The sequence below is a fragment of the Saimiri boliviensis genome, chromosome 13 (assembly GCF_048565385.1).
Source record: "Saimiri boliviensis isolate mSaiBol1 chromosome 13, mSaiBol1.pri, whole genome shotgun sequence".
Taxonomy (NCBI): Eukaryota; Metazoa; Chordata; class Mammalia; order Primates; family Cebidae; genus Saimiri; species Saimiri boliviensis.
In genome coordinates, this window is record NC_133461.1 from 98,889,968 (window position 1) to 98,913,897 (window position 23,930).

General features: G+C 40.8%; 1 pseudogene; it reads right to left on the bottom strand.

Annotated features, from left to right (window-relative positions):
* Positions 1-23,589, bottom strand: part of LOC101046142 (uncharacterized) — a 61,129-nt pseudogene extending 37,540 nt beyond the window's left edge.
* Positions 23,590-23,930: the final 341 nt, after the last annotated feature.

Sequence of the window (23,930 nt, forward strand, 5' to 3'; positions counted from 1 at the left end):
GAAAATTAACAAGGATATTCAGGACTTGAACTCAGATCTGGACCAAGCAAACCTAATGGACATTCACAGAACTCTCCACCCCAAATCCACAGAAAATACATTCTTCTCAGCACCACATTACACCTACTCTAAAATTGACTGCATAATTGCAAAAGAATGGAAATCATAACAAACAGTCTCTCAGACCACAGTGCAATCAAATTAGAACTGAGGATTAAGAAACTAACTCAGGGCCAGGCACGGTGGCTCACACCTGTAATCCCAGCACTTTGGGAGGCTGAGGCAGGCAGATCTTGAGGCCAAGAGATTGAGACCATCCTGGCCAACATGGTGAAACCCCATCTCTACTAAAAAAAAGTACAAAAAATTAGCCGAGCGTGGTGGTAAGTGCCTGTTGTCCCAGCTACTTGGGAGGCTGAAGCAGGAGGATTGCTTGAAACCGGAAAACAGAAGTTGCCATGAGCTGGAATTGTGCCACTGTACTCCAGCCTGGTGATAGAGTGAGATTCTGTCTCAAAAGCAAAAAACAAACAAACAAAAACGAAACTAACTCAGAACCACAGAACCTGATGGAAACTGAACTGGCTCTTGAATGTTGACTGGATAAACAATGAAATGAAGGCTGAAATAAAGATGTTCTTCAAAACCAACAAGAATGAAGACACAACATGCCAGAATCTCTGGGACACATTTAAAGCAGTGTCTAGAGGAAAACATATAGTAATAAATGCCCACATGAGAAGCAGGGAAAGATCTAAAATCAACACCTTATCATCAAAATTGAAAGAGCTAGAGGAGCAAGATCAAAAAAACTCAAAAACTAGCAGAAGACAAGAAATAACTAAGATCAGAGCAGAACTGAAGGAGACAGAGACACACAAAACCCTTCAAAAAGTCAATAAATCCAGGATCTGATTTTTTGAAAAGATCAAGAAAATAGACCACTAGCCAGATTAATAAAAAAGAAAAGAGAGAAGAATCAAATAGATGCAATTAAAAAACCATAAAGGATATCACCACCAATTTCACAGAAATACAAACTACCATCAGAGATTACTACAAACAGCTCTATGCACATAAACCAATAAACCTGGAAGAAATGGATAAATTCCTGGACACTTGCACCCTCCCAAGCCTAAACCATGAAGAAGTTGAAACCCTGAATAGATCAATAACAAGGGCTGAAGTTGAGGCAGCAATTAATAGCCTGCCAACCAAAAAAACCCCAGGTCTAGATGGGTTCACAGCCAAATTCTACCAGATGTACAAAGAGGAACTGGTACCACTCCTGAAACTATTCCAAACAATCAAAAAAGAGGGAATCCTTCCCATATCATTTTATGAGACCAACATCATCCTGATACCAAAACCCGGCAGAGACTCAACAAGAAAACGAAACTTCAGGCCAATATCCATGATGAACATAGATGCAAAAATCTTCAATAAAATACTGGCAAACCAATTGCAACAGCACATCAAGAAGCTTATTCACCTTGATCAAGTAGGTGTCATCCCAGAGTTTCAAGGCTAGTTCAACATAGGCAAGTCTATAAATGTAATTGACCACATACACAGAACGAAAGACAAAAACCACATGATTATCTCAATAGACGCAGAGAAGGCCTTTGACAAAATTCAACAGCCCTTTATGCTAAAAGCTCTCAATAAACTAGATATCGATAGAAAGTATCTCAAAGTAATAAAAACTGTTTATGACAAACCCACAGCCAATATCATACTGAATGGGCAAAAACTGGAAGCGTTCCCTTTGAAATCTGGCACTAGACAAGGATGCCCTCTCTCTCCACTCCTATTCAATATAGTTATGAAAGTTCTAGCCAGAGCAATCAGGCAAAAAAAGGAAATAAAGGGTATTCAGTTAGGAAAGGAGGAAGTCAAATTGTCTCTATTTGCAGATGACATGATTGTATATTTAGAAGACCCCATTGTCTCAGGCCAAAATCTCCTGAAAGTCATAAGCAACTTCAGCAAAGTCTCAGGATACAAAATCAACGTGCAGAAATCACAAGCATTCCTATATACCAATAACAGACTTAAAAAGAGCCAAATCAAGAACGAACTGCCATTTGCAATTGCTACAAAGAGAATAAAATACCTATGAATACAACTAACAAAGGATGTAAAGGACCTCTTCACAGAGAACGATGAACCACTGCTCAAGAAAATAAGAGAGGACACAAACAGATAGAGAAACATTTCACGTTCATGGTTAGGAATAATCAATATAGTGAAAATGGCCATACTGCCCAAAGTAATTTACAGATTCAATGCTATCCCCATCAAGCTACCCAGGATCCTCTTTGCAGAACTGGAAAAAACCACCTTAAACTTCATATGGAACCAAAAGAGAGCCCACATAGCCAAGTCAATGCTAAGCAAAAAGAACAAAGCTGGAGGCATCATGCTACCTGACTTCAAACTATGCTACAAGCCTACAGTAATCAAAACAGCATGGTAGTGGTACCAAAGCAGAGATATAGACCAATGGAACAGAACAGAGGCCTCAGAGGCAACACCACATAGCTACAACTATCTGATCTTTGAAAAACCTGAGAAAAGCAATGGGGAAAGGATTCTCTATTTAATAAATGGTGTTGGGAAAACTGGCTAGCCATGTGCAGTAAGCAGAAACTGGACCCTTTCCTGACACCTTACACTAAAATTAACTCCAGATGGATTAAAGACTTAAACATAAGACCTGATACCATAAAAACCTTAGAAGAAAACCTAGGCAAAAATGATTCAGGACATAGGCATAGGCAAGGACTTCATGACTAAACCAAAAGCATTGGCAACAAAAGCCAAAACAGACAAATGGGATCTAATTAAACTCCAGAGCCTCTGCACAAAAAGAATTTTTTTCCCTTTCTGTTCATTGGCAGTTCATTAGAGTGAACCAGCAACCAACAGAATGGGAAAAAATTTTTGCGTTCTACCCATCTGACAAAGGGCTAATTTCCAGAATCTACAAAGAACTAAAACAGAATTACAAGAAAAAAAACAAACAAACCCATTCAAAAGCTGGCGAAGGATATGAATGGAGACTGTGAAGACTTAAATGAGGCCAACAAACATATGAAAAAATGCTCATCGTCACTGGTCATTAGAGAAATGCAAATTAAAACCACATTGAGATACCATCTCACACCAGTTAGAATGGCGATCATTAAAAAGTCTGGAGACAATAGATGTTGTAGAGTTATGTGGAGAAATAGGAACACTTTTACACTGTTGGTGGGAGTATAAATTAATTTAACCATTGTGGAAGACAGTGTGGCAATTCCTCAAGGACCTAGAAATAGAAATTCCATTTGACCCAGCAATCCCATTACTGAGTATATACCCAAAGGATTATAAATCATTCTATTATAAAGTCAAATGCACACGTATGTTCATAGTGGCACTGTTTACAATAGCAAAGACCCGGAATCAACCCAAATGCCATTGATGATAGACTGGACAAGGAAAATGTGGCACATATCCACCATGGAATACTATGCAGCCATAAAAACAATGCATTCTTGTCATTTGTAGGGACATGGATGATTCTGGAAACCATCATTCTCAGCAAACTGATACAAGAACAGAAAATCAAACACTGCATGTTCTCACTCACAGGTGGGTGTTGAACAGTAAGAACACATGGACACAGGGAGGGGAGTATCACACAATGGGGTCTGTTGGGGGGACTAAGGGAAGGACAGTGGTGGGTAGGGAGTTGGGGAGGGATAACATGGGCAGAAATGCCAGATATAGGTGATGGGGATGGAGGCAGCAAACCACATTGCCATGTATGTACCTGTGCAACAGTCCTGCATGTTCTTCACATATACCCCAGAACCTAAAGTGTAATTAAAAAAAAATATATATATATATTTTTATATATAAAAAAATATATATTTTAATATATATATATATATATAAATAAAAGGAAGAAAAGGAAAAAGAGAAATGCGACCATCGGGACCATAACCTCCTATGCTACCCCTCTCTACCGAGGAAACCGGGCGCTCTCATGCTCTGGTCTTCGCTAGTAGACTCTCCATTGAGAAGATCAATTACCAACTCCCATTTTTGGCAGTGGCAACCTAGAGCATTTGACCAGCCATCCAGAGCTGATATTGCACTAAGGTATCACCCGGCTAACAAGGGAAGGGAAAAGGGGATCTAGAGAGAGAGGTTGTGGAAACCACTTTTGCCATGAGGGCATTTGGGACCAAATTTAAAAAAAAAATCAACTCTAAAGGATTAATTTACATCCTGTGGAAATCACCCATTTTAGGTGTTCAGCTTGATAAAATTTTAACAGGTGTCACAAAACTACTTTTACTTTCAAAAATTGTGACATTTCCATGAACTCCCAGGGTTTTCTTGTCCTCTTTTGTCGCCAGTCTTCTTCCTCTGTCCCAGGCCCAGGCAATCACTGAGCTGTCTCTTGCCGCTGAAGTGCTGTCTTTCCTAGAATTTCACATAAATGAAATGATACAATAGGGAATCTTTGGTTTCTTTTATTAATGTGTTAATAAGGTGAATTATGTAAATTGATTCTCAAAGGCAAAAATAACATTGCTTTCCTAGGATAAAATGGCCTAATGGATTTTTATCCTTAAATTGATGGATTTGATTTGTGAATGTCTTAAGAGAATTTTTATCTGCGTTGAGGAAGTTTATTGGTCTGCAGTGTGCTTTTCTTGTAATGTGTCTTTGGTTTTGATAGCAGGGTAGTGCTGGTCTCATAGCATTTGAATTAGGAAGTATTTTCTCCTCTTCTTTTAAGAGTTTATGTAGACTTGGGTTTATTTCCTCCTTAAGTATTTTTGTGGAATTCACTGAAATTCCCTTTTTTTTTTTTTTAGAATGGTTTCTGATAATAAATTACATTTATTTAATAGATTTAAGGCTATTTATGTTCTGATGAATGCTACGGTGTTAAAAGTTGGATTTTGTTGTATTACTTTCAAAAGTGTTGGGCCTGAGCCTATAATCCTGGCACTTTGGGAGGCCCAGGTGGGCAGATAGCTTGAGGTCAGGAATTCAAGACCAGCCTGGCTGACATGGTGAAAACCCGTCTCTACTAAAAATATATAAATTAGTCAGGTGTGGTGGTGCACGCCTGTGGTCTCAGCTACTCAGGAGGCTGAGACATGAAAATTGCTTGAACCCGAGAGGCTGAGGTTGCAGTGAGACAAGATCACACCACTGCACTCCAGCCTGGGTGACAGAGTGCGACTCTGTCTCAAAAAAAAAAAAAAAACCACAAAGGGTTGGGCTTTCATTGAAGTTACTTTGCTTATAGATGAGTTTGATCCTTTTGAGGTTTGCTTTTGGGCTTTTTTAGGGCATAGGTTCATAGCAGCTTTTGTTCTAGGATTAATTTATTCTTACTACGAAAGCATGATTATTCTAATGACTACTCAATGCCTAGTGGTGTACTGGTAGATGTTTAACAACTGGTTCTCTGAGAAAAAATAGAAACCTATTTGTAACCTTTGCTGACTTACTATGATGACTAGTCTCCATCTACTGATGTGACATCAAACAGCTCTCAAAATTCCTGAAAGCTTTGCATTCAGCTCTCTCGAACAGGGACAAACCTGCCCCAGTCATCACCACCAATGCCCATAGTACGAGGTCTCTCTACCCTGTCTGGTGAAAACATGAAATATTCCTAGCTTTTCATAAACTCTGGAGATTGTTTTATCTGCTACTGCTTTCCAGTGGTTCCTTCTGCAGCCTCATGGAGTTTTACTGCACATGTGTGCAACTAAGGGAGCAGCCATAGGATCAAGTAGAAACCTCTGAATATCCCCAGGGCACTCAGTAGTCTAACATCTGAAAATGGTTGTCCAATATCTGAAAGCAGTTGATCAATATCTGAAACAGTCATTTCATGTGCTTGGTCCAGTGTTCTAATTATTTTTGGTAGAAAGCTAGTTTCTGTAGCAGTTCATCTTCAATTTGGACAGATGTAAACTTTGGTATTGACAACCTCACTTCGATAGGTTACCAAAGACAGGTTACCAAGGAAAGCAAGACTGTCCAGTGTCTTCTATCTTCTATCCTTGTCAGGGACAATGGTCTTTCTACATAAACTTTCAGAGAAATTAAAATTAAAGACAAGGAGGAAATATAAGATACCTTCTCTCAATGACTCCAAGTCTTCTAGCCTAAAGGATGGCATCGTGTACCAGGTAGAAAACGTGTGGTTCAGAGTGTCCAGCTCTTGGTACTGGTGATATTTGAAGGACCGTAGACAATGAGAGTGGTGTCAGAAGGTTAGACATAGATGGCTATGGTTCTAATTTTTGAAACAATGAAGAAGATACATTGATCCCATTATACACCAATGAACTTGACATTGATCTTAGGAAGGCTCTAAAGTATTAGGCTCTGAATAAATTATTAGATGAATTATTCCTGAGAACCTAAAAAAGGAGTGGTGGCTCATGCCTGTAATCCCAACACTTTGGGAGTCTGAGGTGTGAGGATCACTTGAGGTCAGGAGTTCAAGACCAGCGTGGTCAACATGGTCAAACCCTGTCTCTATGAAAACTACAAAAAAAGAAAAAAAAAATTAGCTGGGTTTGGTGGCAGGCATCTGTAATCCCAGCTACTTGGGAAGCTGAGACAGGAGGATTGCTTGAACCTGGAAGGCAGAGGTGGCAGTGAGCCAAAATTGCGCCACTGCACTCCAGCCTGGGTGACAGAGCCTGACTCCATGTCAAAAAAAAAAAAAAAAAAAAAAAAAAAAAAAAAAGGCTGGGCATGGTGGCTCATGCCTGTAATCCCAGCACTTTGGGAGGCTGAGGCGGGTGGATCACCTGAGGTCAGGAGTTTGAGACCAGCCTGGCCAACATGGTGAAACACCATCTAAAAAAAAAAAAAAGTCATATCAGGCTGAACACATGTGTAATGTCTGTCACATGGTAGAAACTCAGACGATACTGATAGAATGGGTAAATAAATGAATAACCAAATTCCTTTCTTTTGATGGACTACAAAAGTAATAGTTTAGGAAAGTACAGCAGAGAATATACCTGGCTTTTGGCAAAACACTGGATAATTCAATAAACAATTGAACTCTCTGAATTCTTTTATGGTCTACTGGACCATTCTGTTATGAATAGACCATAACAGAATAGTCCAGTGGATCACCTGCAGGGGACCAGCCATTCTGTCAGTTTCAGGAGATGCAAACAGGACTAGTACATGGCCCATACAATTTAGATTTAGACTTAGATGTAGAAACTGATAATATCAATGTGATGTGCAGGTGATATGGTAGGAGAATGCAGGGGCTGCCCTGAGAACTCAGACAACAGGCAAAGAGGCACATGGGTCAGCTTGAGAGGTTTCAGGCACGCTTTTTAGAGGAGGTGACTCCTAAACTGAGACTTGAATGGTGGTGACAATGTCTGTAGTATTCATTCTGCTATTTACTTCTTCCTATGTGGGTTTCAATTTTGATGCTTAACATTTTAAGTTCTGTATCATGCTGAGTAGGTTTTTCCATCGCTTCTGCTCCAACCACTTTATCTTGTGGAATTCCCTCCCCTATTTTGGTATTAAAGTGCCAATCAGCACACAGTTTTCATTTTCATACTTTTCTGAAACTCCTTGGCTATTTTAATAGGAAATTGAGAGAGCCAGAATCAGAGGCTGCATCTAATTGTTAAGTGATTTTTACTCTTAAGACTATAGGGCAGGCATAGCAGCTCACACCAGGAATCCCAGTACGTTGGGAGGCTGAGCTAGGGAAGTCACTTGAGCCTCAGTAGTTCGAGACCAACCTGGGTAGCATAGTGAGACTCGTCTCTACAGAAAAAAAGAAAGAAAGAAATAATCAGGTATGGTGGCACACACCTGTAGTCCTAACAACTTGGGAGGCCAAGGAAGGAGTATTACTTGAGCCCAGGAGTTTGGGGTTGCAGTGAGCTATGTTGGTGCCACTGCACCCCAGCCTGGGCAACAGAGCAAAAGCCTGTTTCTGAAAAAGAAAAATCAAAGATTACAATGTCTTTCAGGACTGGATTCTTTGGATATTCTTTCATGATTTAGATACAGTGTCAACATGAGAATCTTTAAAAACAAGCAAGAGAATCTTAAAAAAAAAGGCAAGAAAAATGATCTCCAGATCTCCAGCATTTTCATCACCAATGACCCCTTCTATTTTTTCCCCTTACATAAATCAGGATTTAAGAGATATCTTATAAGTAAATAATATTTAATGATTAATAATTAATTTGAGACATATGCTATTGCAAAGTAGAGTTTCTGGTTAGCATAAAATATCTGGTTGGAATTAATATAATTTAACTAAATGCAAAAAAGTCTTAATAAGCATTTCTTGAGAACTTACTATCTGCCAGGCACTACCCTAACTGCCTTCCCTGCACCAAATCAGGTGAGCCTCAGAAGCAACCTATGCCGTAGGTACTGTTATCACCCCTATTTTACTGATGAGGAAACCAAGGTTCAGGGGGTTGAGTAAACTGGACAAAGTTCACAGCTGGTGAATTGTGATGTCGAATTGAAATTCAGACGATCTGGCTCCAGACTCTAAACTCTTAAGTTTGTAATGCACAATTGACACTTGAATTAGACCTTGTGGTGACTTGAATGCAAGTGAATACTTTCTGATACTTTCTGAAACAATGAAAATACACACAGACATCAGTTACTACCTTTGGGGACACCCAAGTAGAAGCCTCTGTTCTAAAACTAGAATACTGATTTGTATCCTGAGCCCTGCATTTAACAAATATTACATATTCCCCATCATTGTTAGAGAGCCCAAAGATTGCTAAGACTTTATCAGATACAACCATGATATGTTAATTGGCAATACATAGAGATGGGGCAGTGCTACCCAGAAGGTTTGTAACCTAACCAGAGTTTCATTTTTAAAAGCTGGGTCTATTAAAAGAGAAACACCTCATCCAATAGACTATTATCCTGCAAATATGTATTTAGGGACATATGTTCTATTTACCTAATCATGTCTAATGGCTACTTTGGATCTATGACAGCTGTATGTGTAAATACGGCTCTTAGAGCTTTCCCAAGGTATGATACTGGTCCAATAGACCATGACAACTTCTTCAGAGAACAGGATTTCCTTGAAGCAGAAGCTACAGAGTATCCAACAGGGCTCACGGTGCTTTAGGAGTTGCTTCTGAGGTCATTTCAGACCGCTGTTCTTAGAACTCCTTGTCAGAAATTATTAGGACATTTGGGTACGTACCACTAAGATCTGAATATCAATAAACATGAAAGCCAAACATTGATTAAAAAAAAAAAAAGAACAGGGTCAGCATGATTCGTCATGGGCAATAAACAGATAATAGGCAAGGAGAAGTAATTTCAAAAGAGTTTGTGCAGCCAAACCAAATATATTAAACAACAAAGCTATGATAATACGGGTTACTATATAGTAAAGTAGAAATTGCTGATCGTAGACAGAGGGAACACAGATACTATTCAAATATCTTCTAGCATATTGAGAAATGATTAACTTCACTGGTGAAGCTCACCTCTCACTGTGATATAAGAGGAATGAATAATTGGCTCTCCTCAGCTGTGCCTATGGGAATACGGCACAGCTTACAAGACCCTGCACAACTCTTGTATTAGTTTTTCTCGGTTGCTGTAACAACGTATTATGAATTGGGTGGCTAAAAACAACAGAAATATATTCTGTTGCAAATCTGGAGGCCAATAGTCCGAAATCAAGGTGTCTGCAGGGCCATCAACACTCCTTCTAAAACCAGTATGAGAGTCTGGGTGTGGTGGCTTACATCTACAATCCCAGCACTTAGGAAGGCTGAGGTGGGTGGATCACTTGAGGTCAGGAGTTTGAGACCAGCCTGGCCAACATGATGAAGCCCCATCTGTACTAAAAAATACAAAAATTAGCTGAGTGTGGTGGTATGTGCCTGTAGTCCCAGCCACTCAGGATGCTAAGGCGGGAGAATCGTTTGAACCTGGGAGGTGGAGGTTGCAGTGAGCTGAGATCATGCCACCGCACTCAAGCCTGGGCGATGGAGTGAGACTCCATCTTCAAAAAACAAAAAGCAAACAACTCCCCTCCCCCGTACTGGAGAATCCCTGTGGCCTCTTCCTAGCGTCTGGTGATTTGGTGGCCACCTGTTGCCTTTCTTGGCTTGCAGGTGCACAGTTTAAATCTCTCCTCCCTTTGCCCCATGTGATTCTCTGCATGTGTGTCTTCGCCTGACATTCTCTTCCCTGTCTTTCTCCTTTCCCCTTCTGGTAAGGACAGCAGTTATATTAGATTAAACATCCACTCAAATCCAGTAGGGCTTTATCTTAATGAATTACATCTGCAGGGACCTATTTTCCAAATAAGGTTGCATTTTGAGGTACTGGGGGTTGGGTTTCTAACATATTTTTGGGGGGAGTCATATGCAACCTGAACAGCCCCCGTCCCTTCAGTATCACTCTTCACTCTGCATCTGTGTGGTTGGTAGGTCTCTAGCCACCAACTTGTGCCTGCACCACCGCCCTGACTCTTACCATAGGCCACTTGATACTCTCATCCGTTCTGTACTGTGTCATCTGTGCTGTGTCTTCCCTCCTTAATTGTAAAGTACCTAATTGTTTGGTAAAGAATTCTTACTGAAACTTATTTCTCACATAGCACTGAAAACACCGATTTGATATCAATAGCACCTTCTACTCTTAGAGCAACTTTATACTATAAAAAAATCTTTTACATACAACATCTGGAATGCTGCTTTCAACCTCCCTGTGGGGTAGATTGGATTGATGGCATTGTCCTAATTTTCCATCAAAGGGAATTAAGATGCAGACAGGTGATGTGACATGCCAAAATACTGAGACAGGTGTCTTGGATTCATTTCAGCACCTTTAATTTTAAAACGTCTCCTTCTTATTCTCATTCTCTATAGTTTGATTTGTAATGAACCAAGAGTCCTTCTGGGAAAGCAAAGCAAAGCAAAACAAAACAAAAGAAAAACTCCTAACTGTCAAGGCAAAGTGCCTGCAGCGAGTGACAGGTGGGAGGGGAGGCTGTCTTTTCTGTGAGTGCAAGTGGGCTGGAAGAAAGTTACAAAACCACACAGCCCTCCTGCCCCCTCCGTCAGGCCTTGCTTTTTTCCTCCAGCGTAACAATGAAAAACCTTGACTTTTCTTAAAATGTTGACCCTATGATCTATTCCTGCATCTAAGAAGATGCCTGTTTCTCTTCCCCCCACCTTTTTTTTTTAAAATAAAAAGTATCCGGTGGAAACTCCTTCAGTATCTTTCCGCCTACCTGAAAAAAAAAAAAAGGCTAGAAATGGGGAGGAGAGCAAGGGTGAGTGTGAGCCGCGGGTAGAAGTTAGTGGCTTCCGACTAGGGGGTCAGCTGACTAGGGCTGCGTCAGCTGGAAAGACTGGGCAGCCTCTTTGTGCACAAGCCTGGAGGTTCCCAGGCCACAGGGAGCCATGCGCGGGGGTAGGAGGCAGCCTGCTCTGAGCAGGAAGGTGGCAGAGGAAGGAGACCCCATTTGAGAAGAGGCTCTTACACTGGGAAAGCTTGCTGTGAACACTTGTTTACTTCTTTCTCTCTTTACTGGGATTCATGAAAGAGGGCTTGGAAAATCATAATTAGTTTGGAGAAGATAAAGAGGGTGAGGAGAGTGACGGAGATGGAGAATGAGATAGGAGGGAGAGAAAAAGGGAAGGAGGGGGAGAGAGAGAGAGAGAGAGAGAGAGAGAGAGAGAGAGAGAGAGAGAGAGAGAGAGAGAGAGAGAGAGATCGCCAGCACCAGCACACCGATTGATTAAAAGTCATAGACAGTACTAAGGAGAAAAACTCTGTAGCTTTGACCATGGCAAGCTGCTAGTTACAATGTGAGGTGATGCTTGCTACTCTAAATGGATGTATCGTAATCAGGCTTTTATACTGTGAATTCTTTCCTTGATACTTTTGCTTCCAGACTTTCTTTCTATTCCTATAGGCTGAGCACCACCTAGCAGGCACTAGGAAGGTGGTTTCACAATTAAACTGAGAGAAGAGAAGGCGGGAGAGTGAGGAGATCATATCAACGTTAGTGGAACAACCTAGGTTGAAAGGGACTCCAAGTTTAGACATACAATCTGTTTGCGTAAGTGAGAAATGAAAATTTGGGGGCAGATTCTTCAAGACTGACAAGCTGGCCGGGCGCGGTGGCTCAAGCCTGTAATCCCAGCACTTTGGGAGGCCGAGGCAGGTGGATCACGAGGTCGAAAGATCGAGACCATCCTGGTCAACATGGTGAAACCCCGTCTCTACTAAAAAATACAAAAAAAAAACTAGCTGGGCGTGGTGGTGCATGCCTGTAATCCCAGCTACTCAGGAGGCTGAGGCAGGAGAATTGCCTGAGCCCAGGAGGCGGAGGTTGCGGTGAGCCGAGATCGCGCCATTGCACTCCAGCCTGGGTAACAAGAGCGAAACTCCGTCTCAAAAAAAAACAACAACAACAACAACAACAACAACAAAAAAAAAAAAAACTGACAAGCTAAGCTGGTGGTTTGGGCTCTTGGAAGAATGCTGAAACCCTACATGAAAAGCCAAGCAGAAGAGCAAGGTTTGCATGCAAGCCATTTCTATCTGCTCTGCCCACGCACCCTGCCCTCATGCATATGTGCTCTCTGTGACACACACACACACTTGCCCACATGCACACACACACATACACACACCAGTCTTTTCTAGCACTCCTAGACCTGCAGTTTAGCCAAAATCTAAGGACTGGAGCTCTGAGCAGGGGCAGGAGAACCTCTGCTGCCCTAGTTCATCTATAATCCAATGATCCTTATTCACACGTGAACTAGGGGATCTTAAAAAATAAACATGTCACAAGTCTTGAGGGTTCCAGGAGCCTCAGGACTCTAAAAGCAGTGAGGGATTCAGGCCATGTGTCTCTGTAGTACTATGATAAAATAGACCAAGGGTAATGAAAGGTTATTTGTCTGGCGTAAAGGTTGAAGGTTGGAACTCAGGAGGCCTGAGTGCAAGCCATACCTCTTCTCTAAGCAAAGTGCTGTCTTCTGTATCAGTTTCCCCTTCTGCAAGGAAATGTATTCCCCTGTGTTTTAGGCCAGTGTTTCTCAAACTGTAATGAGCATACAAGTCACCGGGGATATTGCTAATGGGAAGATTCTGATTCAGCAGTTCTGGGGTAGACCTTGGGGGTCTATGTTTATACTAAGATCCCGAGCTGCCGGTAACCTACGTAACACCTTTGTGTGAATTAGAAAAAGGTATCTCCCTCTGGGCAGATGCAGCCCTGTGGGTGCCTTTGTAAAAGGAATTCTCTTCCTGTGCAGCTTCACTAGTGATGTGCAGAATGTCTTTCAGCCCCTGCATTCTTAGGACAGCGCCTTTGAGCAGTGCGCAAGTTGCCCATCTGGGCATGGCAGTCCTGACCACGTAGACAGATGTCTCCTGGACCACTGTGAAGACAGTCTTGCTTCTGGTCCATCTGAGATGTCCTGCTGCTCTCCTTCTTTCACAGCACAACTCAGCCAAGCCTATCAAGGCATTTTTTCTAACTCTTATTCTTGGAGAAATACCTGCTTTGCTTTGTTTTTCAGAGACTGCCAGAATGACATGTAGGAATGAACTTACTGCTTCTCTACTTAAAGAAGAGAGTTTGGCCCTTGGTTCCTCACCCTGTAACACGCCCCTATTCAGCCTAGATCTCTCCATAGGGGCTACCTGGCTGTTCCCCTCCACTGCTTCTGCTGGAGTCCTTGCCTCTGGGGTTTTATATCTCACATCATTTATTAATTCAGGATCTAAACAACGAAGCTCCCGTACCTTGTCTCAGTACGTGGTTATTACGTGGTTTTTCTCAAATCTTTTGTTTTTCATCAAATAAAGGAGGGGTACCTCCTTTACAGGGGATCAGACATAAAGGCAAATAGCCAATTGCTTGAGCTTTGACTAAGCTTGGTATTTACCTTGGATGGCAGCATTCAGTGAAGTGTCCAGCTCTGAAAGGTTTTCTTAGCCACACCCCTGCCTGGGCTGCCTTGTTCTGTCCTGTCTATTACTGGGGAGAAATTTAAAAATATGTGTTTGTCTCCCCAGTGTTGCCAAATTCTTTCCTTTATAGGAGCTTAAGGTCAAGGTTGGGAGAACAATGGATCCAGTTAGGAGAAGCACCCACAGTAAAACTTTGAGATCAGCTGTCCTGGGCTTTCTTCGAAGGGTTTGGTGCTGGTTATTCACATATCTCTTGAAAAGAAACTTTCTGCCAAGGACAGAAAATTCTGATTTCTCTAAGTAGCAGATTGAAAGAAGCAACAAAGTGGCTTAGGAAGATCACTGTGCTGAATCTGGAGATTAAGTTCTATTAACTCTGGCTACTTGCTTGAATTTTCTGTTATATCTATACAATGATGAAAGACAATTAAAAACTTGAAGAGTCCCTTCCAGTTATAAAGTTGTAAGACATTCTGAAATTTGGTGGCTTTAACAATGTATTTTCTGTTAAGCTAAATTTATGGGGTTAAAAGAAGCCCTGCATTTTGAAACAATGGACTAATTTATAATATAATTTATTTAACTAAGGATATCTTTGTAAAAGTTAGTTCCATCGTATTTTAGTTCAGAAATAATGGATCTGGGGCTTTAAGGAGTTTTAATTTCATTGCTATTTGGCCCCTAAGTTTAGAAGTTGAATTTCTACCAATAATAAAAGGCCATGGCACTGGAGTATGGTATATGAACAATTGTGTTTGACTCAAAGTGATCAAAATATTTTTAGTTTAGTTTTCATATTGGAAACAAGTCAGTCATTTGAATAAGATTCAAATGTGTATAAATCAAACTGATGTAAATAAAAAATGATCTCTCTCAAAATAAAGACGAAAACCAAACAGGAAAAAAATATTAACAGACTGGACTGCACACAGAAAGAAAAATACAAATGGTTCTTCGACACATGAATAGATGTTCAATTTCACTTGTCATGAGAAAAATGCAAAATAAAACTATCCTAGGTTACCACTTATCAACTATAAGGTTAGCAAGGATCAGAAAGTTTGATAACACAACCTAAATTAATTATCTACCAATAAGAGTATGTTTCCATAAATTATGATACATCAATACAATGAAATAACATTCAGATGTAAACAAAAAAGTAAAAAATAAAAACCACCCCAAAATAAGAAAGCTTTTCTATGTACTGATACAGGAAAGTTTCCAACTAGGTTGAAACATAGGACAAGAAAGCAATGGTGTGTACAGCAGGTCATCATTTGGTTTGTATAAATAGTTGGCATGGGTTGCTTCTTTTTTCTCTGTTCTCTGTTCTCAGAGAAATACATCTGTTTTCTCTCTGGCTTCTTGCTGAGGGTGGTACATGTTATCAGTCAGGATGTACTTCACAGTGTAAATGAGGTGCAGGCACAACAAAGAAGGCTGCTCTCTGGTGTATTGGACATTTGTGTATTTCTTTCTTTGAAGGAGATCCTCCTTTCTTTTTTCCTCCATGTCTGCTGCAGCAGGTGGTATAGACTAGAGCCCCTTTCAATGCTACTCTGATGCTTCGTTAGTCTCTCCCACCCACCGCTTTTAGAGTGCAGTTACCTCTTAGGCATAGAGGATGCTCAGAGGGATGGAAGAGGGGCTGGGGATGGGAAGAGCATAACTGGCACAGTTATTCCAGGAAGAGCTTCAGAACTAGATTCCACTGAAAGGGGCATGGAGGTATTGCAAGAAAAATACACATCGCTGATGGAAACAGGGAAATACAGCACAAGGAACCTGTCAGCCAAATTTCAGAACTTCCTGAATCAATTGAAATTAAGAAAATAGTTAATTCTCTTTCATTACATGCCCTGATAATTATCATTACATCCCCAATGGGGATATCATTACATCCCCAATGGCTCACAATTTCTCTTCCTATTTCCCCCAAGTGTGGAGCTTCTCCAATACTCTCTAGGAAAGGGTTGCATTTGCTTCTGGTATTTTGTTTTGTGACTTTCCTGCTTTGCTTTCTCTGACCACGCAATTTCATTTAAAAATTTTTCCAGCACCGTCATTGTTTTGGTCTTTTGAAAATGTATTTTCTGACCTTTCAGCAGGGACTTGGGAGGGAGGAGGGTTATTACAAAGAGAACTCTTTCCAGCATAGTCATACATCTTGAGGGTTTGAAGTGGGGCGACCATAGGAACACACGGTTGACATATTGCTTTCCCTGGCCCCCATCTGCCAGGTTGCCCAAACCTTTGTAAACAGCTCCTTGACTAAACTTTCACTATACCCATTTTGAGAGGGCTTCCTGTAGGCCCCTCACTGATTCAGACACCATTTATGAGACAAAGAATAATTGACAGCTGTCGACATTTGTAAAATTTTTGATTCATGTGGTTTTCTTAAAGCCCAGCTTATATACAGTATCACCCAGACTGTAGAGAGTATGGAGAAAATATTTCACTGTTGTCTGGCTACTATGAGCTAGAGTTTAGGCAGTGTATTAATCAGAGTTCTCCAGAGAAACAGAACCAACAGGATCTTCATGGACAGGTAGATATTGGCCTGGTACAATGGCTCACACCTGTAATACCAGCACATGGGGAGGCCAAGGTGGGTGGACCACTTGAGGTCAGGAGTTCAAGACCAGCTTGGTCAACATGGCGAAACCCCATCTCTACTAAAAATACAAAAATTAGCTGGGCATGATGGCATGTGCTTGTAGTCTCAGCTACTCGGGAGGCTGAGGCAGGAGAATTGCTTGAACCGAGGAGGCGGAGGTTGCAGTGAGTCAAGATTGTGCCACTACACTCCAGCTTGGGTGACAGAGCGAGACTCTGTCTTAAAAAAAAAAATCCATCTGTTTTTCTTTATATCTATCTGTCTATCTATCTATCTATCTATCTATTGAAATTTATTATGAAGGATTGGCTCAAGCAATTGTAGAGGCTGAGAAGTCTCTTGATATGCCATCTGTCTACAAGCTGGCAACCCAGGAAAACCGGTGGCATTGTTCCAATTCAAGCTCAAAGGCTTCAGAACCAGGGGAGCCAATGGGGCCAAGTCCATTCTGAGTTGTAAGGCCCAAGTAACCAGCAGTGTGATGTTGGCGGTAGGAGAAGATGGATGTCCCAGCTCAAAAAGACAGCAAATTTCTCTCTGCCTCTGCCTTTTTGTTCAATCCTCGACACTTTGGTGAGGGTGGATCTTCCTAACTCACTCTGTTGATTCAAATGCTAACCTCTTCCATAAATACCCTCAGGGACACACCCAGGAATAATGTTTTACCAGCTCTCTGGACACACCATGGCCCAGTTGAGTTCATACATAAAATTCACCATCACAGGGAGATTCAAAGTCATTCACATTTGCTTGGCAAAGCCCTTTACTCAGCTCCTGTCACACTGTAAGCTCTCGTTAGACCACAAGGAGTATATAAAAGGAGGAGCGTATGGGATCTCTACCCACCATGTGTTTAAAGCTGCGATGAAAGCAAGACACTCACAAAAGAAAGAAACACAAGGTAATACAGGAGATGTGACTATAAAACTGGTTTATTAAAAAAAAAGTTCTAGCACATAAAAGCTCACAGAGTCATCAAGTATGGTTTTCATATTGGCAGATGAAGTCCCAGAGGTTAAATGATGAGTCTGGAGTTGGAATCAGAGCTGATACTTGAGTCCAAGTCTTCCGTCATGCTCTTCTAGGGTGCGGCTATCCCCCTACCCTACACGAACCATCTCTCCTTTAACAAATATTCTGTTTACATTGGTGACGTCATATTCCATGAAGTCAATCTAAGGCAGGATTATGGCTAACGGAAACTTTTAACAAGTACATGAGAACTTGTACATATGTGAATTATGGCAGCTTATATGTAATTTAAAAATATTGCAGCCACAGTTACTTTATAATCACAGGTGCGGTGTCCAATGTAATTAGGGTGGACCAAGAACCAGAGAGAGAGGTTTGGACTTCTGACACTCAGGGGAATCCCTCACCACAACTCTTTGCATGGGGAAGCCCTTTTTCTGGCTCCTAAGGGCCATGTTCAGGCACTACTAGTGGTTATGTATCTTGACATGACCTCTCAGAAGTGCAACCACTTCTGAGATGAATGCGTCATCAAGAAGATCCTGTTCCCCAAGGGAGCTTCGGAAATATACATGTCTTTTAGAGTAAGAGAGCAGAAGCAAGGAGGACCACTGCCCTCCTGAAGGTCCCAGTCCTTAGAATCCGCAGCCCTTCTCTGATCTTCAGAGAGCTCCTGTTATTTCTTGATAGAATTTCCAGTGACTCTTGGCCTTTCAGACATTAACAACCCCAAACACTGACATACAGGAAGAAAGTGGTGTTTGGAGATTCTACATGGCTCCAGCTGTGACTGGTACCAGGTGAGCTCATGACGCAGCTCTTAGAGGACACCCCCTGTGCCTGTGTCTTGCATACATGTGGGGAAACTTATACCATCCACTAACACCTCGACAGGACACCTCAGGGCTTCACTCGTGGGATCTGATAGCGGATAATTATGTAGCTAAAAATACAGTTGTATTTCTGCTCCCTAACTGAGGAGAGAGAGACACAGATCTAAAAACATTTATGTGTGACTGTTTCTATTTTCCTTGACATGGAGCGCAATATTTAAAAATGTGATCATAACTTTGTAATCAAAGATGTAATAAATAAGATAATAGGAGCAAAAAGCACAACTAAATTTGGTTTATCACAGAAGTGTTGGAACTGTTTAACATTCTTCCATGAAATTGACCATAGTAGCATACTGAACTAGGCAAAAGAACATATAATTATTTTTATAGAGTCTGATAAAACCTTTGGTAAAACTTGATATCATACGTGATGAAAGCAAACACAAAATCAAAATAGTTTTTTTTTTTTTTTTTTTGCCAATTACGAGTAAAAGGTAATTTGATAAAATATTTTAAACAAAATGTCAAAGCAAACATCATAATGAATTGCCAAACAGTAAAAATACTACTGTATAATTGGAAACAAGTCAGGCATATTCCCAGCTGCTACTTTTATTAATCATTTTACTGAAGGTCCTACCAACTTAATGAGATAAAGAGTATAAATAAAGGGAATATAGGCTGGAAAGGAAAAAACAAAATCGTCAGTGCAGACTATATCCCAAACATTCAAGCGACTCCCACAAACTATGAGAAAGAATAATAATTACTGAATATTTTATCAATTGTCCTCAAATACACAGCATTCTGTGCACCAGCAACACAGAAGTAGAAAAATGCAATTTGAAAAAATATACCATTTAGAAGCATAACAAAAAAACAATAAGGTACCTGGGAATAAGTTTAACAAAAGATGTTTTAAGATCTTATGGAGAAGAGGGTAAAATGTTATGTAAGCAAATAAGTAAAATGCAAGTAAACTAAGTAAAAATGATAATTCTCCCCTAAACAAATCCCAAAATGCAATGTAATTTCTTTTTTAAGTTATTTTATTTTATGTTTTTATTTCCATAGGTTATTGGAGAACAGGCAGTATTTGGTTACATAAGTTTTTATTGGTGATTTATGAGACTATGGTACCCCCATCACCTGAGCAGTATACGCTGAACCCAATTTGTAGTCTTTTGTCCCTCATCCACTTCCCACCCTTTCTCCACCAAGTCCCCACAGTCCATTGTGTCATTCTTATGCCTTTCAATCCTTGTAGCTTAGCTCCCACTTATGAGTGAGAACGTACAATGTTTGATTTGCCATTCTTGAGTTACCTCACTTAGAATAATAGTCTCCAAGCCCATCCAGGTTGCTGTGAATGCCATTAACTCATTCCTTTTTATGGCTGAGTAGAATTCCATCATATATATACCATAGTTTCTTCATCCACTCGTTGATTGATGGGCATTTGGGTTTGTTCCACATTTTTACAATTGCAAATTGTGCTGCTGTAAACATGGGTGTGCAACAAAACATTTTTGTGTAATGACTTCTTGTCCTCTGGGTAGATACCCTGGAGTGGGATTGCTGGATCAAATGGCAGTTTCACCTTTAATTCTTTAAGGAATCTCCACAGTGTTTTCCATGGTGGTTGTACTAGTTTACATTCCCACCAGCAGTGTGGATGTGTTCTCTGTTCACTATATCCATGCCAACACCTAATTTTTTTTTATTATGGCCATTCTTGCAGGAGTAAGGTGATATCGCCTTGTGGTTTTGATTTGTACCCAAATGCAATGTAATTGCAATCAAAGGTTCTGTTGAGGGTTGTACGGTATATTCCTGAAAGATAAGGTAAGGTCCTAGCTCCCAGGATCTGTGAATGTGACCTTATTTGGACATAGAGTCTTCACAGATGTAATCAAGTTAAGATGAGGTCATATTGGATTCCACCCTAATATTCATAGGAAGGCCACATGAAGACACAGAGATACACAGGGAAGAAGGATGGGTGATGCTGGATGTGTGATGATGGATGCACAGGTTGGAATGATATAGCTATAAGCCCAAGAATGCCAAACATTGCTAGAAGCCACCAGAAGCTCAGGGAGAAGCATGCAACAGAGTCCCTGCTCCAGGCCCCCAGAGGGAACCAACCCTGCTGATATACCTTTTTGGACTTCTGGCCTCTAGAAGTGTGAAAGAACATGTTTCTGTATTTTTAAAAAATTTTCTAATGAGACTGGCTTTATTCAATACTCTAGTAAAAGTTTTGATAATAACTAGCCAACAGAATAAAAAGTACAAAATAGGACTGTAGATTTCTAATATATCAAGACAAAGTGCATGATCATGACTTCATCTCAAAAAACAAAAAACAAAACAAACAAACAAAAACGAACTATAAAACTGCAGGGTGCCCATAAAAGGTGGCTTACTCCTTATTGTTATACTATCTGATTTTTAAAATGCAGTCTAAAAAACAAGCATGGAGTCTCTCCCTTTGCTACCTCCTTCATATTGATATTTGATGAAGATCTTAATGTATGTGAAACTTTTAAAGCAGAATCAAATTGCCTCTTGGAGAAATGGCAAGTCTTTTAGGACAGGCGAGACACTGCAGGAATAGTACGAAAGCGTGACCACATGGTAGAGAACACACTCTATTAAAAATGTTAAGCTCTCTGAAAAATAAAACATGCAAGTCTTCAGGATGGCACAAAACAAAAATCAATGCTTCTTGGGGCACATTTCCTGGAGGGCTTGCTGAATGTGTAAACAATCGACTTTTGTTCGTGTTCACAACGTTGATGACTTCATTGAAAATCCGCACCATTCAATTTCAGCTCTGGATTGTTTCAGTTGACCTTTGTGAAGGTCTTTGTCTGTGTAGAATGGGTGTTTGACTTGTTTTCGACTATTAAGTTTTTATTTTCTTTCACTCTGTATGAAACGCAGATACGTTTGTGTTCATGTTAAGTGGGTTGGTTTTGGCTTGGCTTCGTTTAGTCAGGCTTTCTGAACGTGGAGATATCCTGAACTTAGGGCTCTTCAATCCTAAGATGCTCATGAAAAGTCTCTCACTTGAACCTGTGAAGGAGCTAGCACAGGATGCCACATAGACAGTCAAGTTACCTCTCTGTTTATTGAGAAATTACTCTCTCCTCCAAGATATTTGCAACAGAGAGCTCAGTCTGTCCTGCTTTATCATCAGTAGTACAGGTTTGAATCGTCAGAACCTTGGCAAGATCTTAATATTTTAAAGTTACTAACAACTACCTCTAGGGGCAAGTCCATGTGACTGAGTTGCTACAAATTTATTATCATGAGGGAAAACGACTATAGCCAGCCATCTTAAAAATGCTCCAAACTGGATCACAAGGTCAAGAGATCAAAAGCATCCTGGCCAACACGATGAAACACTGTCTCTACTAAAAAAAAATACAAAACTTATCTGGGCGTGGTGGTGCACGCCTGTAGTCTCAGCTACTCCTGAGGCTAAGGCAGGAGAATCGCTTGAACCCAGGAGGTGGAGGTTGGAGTGAGCCGAGATTGTGCCACTGTACTCCAGCCTGGTGACAGAGCAAGACTCTGAAAAAAAAAAAAAAAAAAAGCCCCAATCACTGCTTGTCAAAACAGAAAGACTAAAAACTACATTTCCTCAGAAACTCCCCTAGTTTCATTGATTAGAAGGGGATTAAAAAAAAAAAAGACTTAAAGAGTATTTTACAACAGTACACAGCTTTCCTATGAAGTACTCAGCATCTTAAATATTGTGTGCTGCTTTATTTATTTATTTATTTATTTAAGCTAGACACTGGCTTCAAAGTTTGTGGGACTAGGGGAAAATCAACCCATTCAAAACTATTCTAGAAGTTGTCTTTTGGCAGAACAGCAGGCATATTAAAAATAGAAAGGTCAATTTTTTGCTTTGTGGTCTTTTCAAAATTTAGATTTTTTTTGGTCCCCTCCTGCAGGAAAACCTCAGTTTCCACTCCTGAGTGGGGAGGAGGTTCTGGCCCCTGCTCCTCTGGCTTCTTGGCAGCTGCTTGCTTGTTTGTTCTCTCTCTCTCTCTCTCTCTCTCTTTCTTTCGTTTTACTCTGTCACCCAGGCTGCAGTGCAGCGGCTGGATCTCGGCTCACTGCAAACTCCGCCTCCCAGGTTCAAGTGATTCTCCTGCCTTAGCCTCCTGAGCAGCTGGGATTATGCCACCACGTCCAGCTAATTTTTGTGTTTTTGGTAGACATGGATTTCACCTTGTTGGTCAGGCTGGTCTCGAACTCCTGACCTTAGGTGATCTGCCTGCTCTGGCCTCCCAAAGTGCTGGAATTACAGGCATGAGCCACCGCGTCCGGCCCAGCTGCTTTCTCATGACTGCAGCAAGGCTTGAAGAGATGTGTACCAGTGAGGACGTCTCGAAATCAGACTTTATGGAGGACCCCACAATGTATCTTCTGTCTTTTCCAGTATGTGAACTCTAAAAAGGAAGAAAACCAGAGTTCTGTTAGAAGCAGAAGCCCTCTCTGTATCTGAGCCATCATCTGACTGGTTACTGTAGCGAGGAGATTGAGCTGGGAAAGTATTTGAGGTGGTACTGTAAGCATCAGAATTCTGACGTTCAGATTCCTTCTGCCGTTTACCGATCTGGATGCTTTTTACCCTGTTCCCATGTAGAGTTTTCACTTCTTTTGCTTTCAGTGTACCCTTTAGACTGGTCCAGCCCTTGTATCTACCACAATTCCAGTTCTTTAAAAATTTTTTTTTATTCTGCTGGCAACTTCTTCCATTATTTTTTACAAGCAGTATACTGGCATTGCAGATGTCTCCCGATAAATCTCATGCAATCCAAAACGGGTCTGGAAGTCCTTTTCATAGTGTTTACCGTCAATGAATCGAGAACTGGAGGACTTAGCTCTGCAAATACAGCAGCCCTCTGTACTTTGGTATATCTTTGACTTATGAAGGCCAAATGTCTTTTCTTCTGGGCAATAGTCTTCCAAAAGCAGCCTTTCCACATACAATAACGTCCTTGAGGTGCGGAGTGCACGCCAGGCCAGCCCCGCCTCAAGCGCCCTCTCCTCCTCAGTTGGCTTGTGTAGCCAAATTTCTGTAGTTTTTAATCCACCCAGTTTGTGATGCTTTGTTGCAGCCATCCTAGGAAACTAGTCCAAGGCTCCAAACTTGACAAGCTGACTATAAAATCCTATTGAAGAATAAAAGACTGAAAATAAACAAGAGGGAGGAAATGGAGGAGAACTTGCTCTGTCAAATATCAAGGCTTTCTGCAAAGCTATGGTTATTGGAACAGTTTTGATATTGACACATAGTTTCTAGGACAAATGACCTAGACACAGAGTTATGAGTAGATGGATACTTGAAATATGACACATGAGGCAGCAAAATTAATGGAAAAGGATGAATTAGTCAATAATAATGTTGAAACATTGGTTGTAAGCACATTTATAAAGTCAAATCCTTATATCCCACACAAAAG